General features: G+C 32.8%; 1 long non-coding RNA gene across 1 annotated transcript; it reads left to right on the top strand.

Annotated features, from left to right (window-relative positions):
* Positions 1-317: 317 nt before the first annotated feature.
* On the top strand, positions 318-1110 carry LOC145118510 (uncharacterized). Its single transcript, XR_013713330.1, has 2 exons — positions 318-558; positions 784-1110. It is a non-coding gene; the product is annotated as an uncharacterized LOC145118510 (long non-coding RNA).
* Positions 1111-1682: the final 572 nt, after the last annotated feature.

Raw genomic sequence — 1682 nt, 5'->3', positions numbered from 1 at the left:
AAAACGTAAATATTTGTACCCATACATATAAATGTAAGGGTGAATGAATAATATATTTATTATTTGAAACTCAATAAGAGGAAGGGATATTATCGCAAAAGAAACGTCCTAATGTAATCGTGGCATTTTAAAGGATACGTGTCAATTAATATGAGGTGATTAAGCATGTACGTTGTACTATATTCTTATCCATTTAAACGTAACAAATTTTCCTTATTCACAAAGAAATCTTTTAGTTTTGTCGTGTAATGTTTATATGATATTATAAATACGACTTCCTTTTGTGATATTATCATCCAAATAAACAACTATGTATACATAACTAGAGTCATAGAATTTCTTTACTCATGAGGAAAAAGTGAAGCAATCCTTATCAAAGTTTTCAATTGCAAACTTTCGGTACTATTACTCGTTATAATTTATTTTATAAGGGAAATATTATTAATTGTATTATAGGTTATGTCCATTTTGGTAACCTTGGACATAATTTTTAACCGTTTGGACTGAGGAAAGACATTGGAAACTACTGAGAAGTGAGATATACACTTATTATATTAGGTAAGTGCATAATTACTTTCATCTTACACATAGATATGAAGTATTTTATATAAATTATGTGTTATGTGTGCATATTATCTGTTTATCTGAAATCTATGTCGGATGAACGTTTTATACATGTTTTAAATTATTTAAACTGTATATGTATTTTATATCTACAAATATGTTGGGGTAAAACATGGGTAGATGAAATAGTTGGGGTGTGATGAAATAAAATGATGACAGATCTCGATGTTGACGTTGATCCAGTCATCTAACGGAGTATGGATGACGACCACAGACTTTTCTAGGAAGTCTAGTGGAACGCTAGCAGGCTCGCAACCTGTGTTTGTGAAAGACGTGTTCACCGGTGTACTCCATCTCCCACATGGTTGCCTTGCGGACATATATGGTTGAGGAATCCCCTTAGCAGTAGTGTCCATCTCGATGATGATCCTTAGGCTAGGTCCCTTATGATAGGTGTTTTAGGACTTAAAGTAAGGATAACGGGAACGTGTAATTGAGTTGTTATGGTTTGATGAAATTAATAAACTTATTTATTGTGGTTGAAAACCCTATGTGTGCTCACCAGGCTCCCAAGCCTGACCCACTCAGTTTTCTTTATATTACAAGTAGTGGCACAAGAGCATAGTTGGATGATCTGACGAGAGATTATGGATTATAGACCAGTAGGAATAAATAGAATATTTATAAGGTCTATGTTATTTTGAGGCCTATGTTGCCTATGTTTTTTTGTTTATGCTTTTGATATGTAATGACGATGACATCCCAGGGTTTTAATGCAATGAAAATACATTTCTTTGGTAATGCTTTTATCTATATTTTATGAGAACAAATTCCGCAACACCTTTTTGTTAAAATGATTACTCTGATTTTGAAAATAAAGCATAAACAAATCGGGCTTTTCTGGCCGTGAAAATAGGGGATGTCGCAGTTGGTATCTGAGCATTAGTTTAAGCGAACTAGGAAATTTGTAGGATTTCTAGACTTAAACTTAGAATGCTAAGTGATGATTGTGAGATGAGTGTCTACTATATTTTAGACACGAGCACTAGTTTATTTTAGGAAAGATGCCTAAAATGTTTTTATGTGCTAAATGCCTTATGTTATAGCTATAAAGATGC

The sequence above is a fragment of the Lactuca virosa genome, chromosome 6 (genome assembly GCF_052849685.1).
Source record: "Lactuca virosa cultivar CGN04683 chromosome 6, Lactuca_virosa_CGN04683_v6, whole genome shotgun sequence".
NCBI lineage: Eukaryota > Viridiplantae > Streptophyta > Magnoliopsida > Asterales > Asteraceae > Lactuca > Lactuca virosa.
This window is presented reverse-complemented; position numbering and strand designations above follow the sequence as displayed.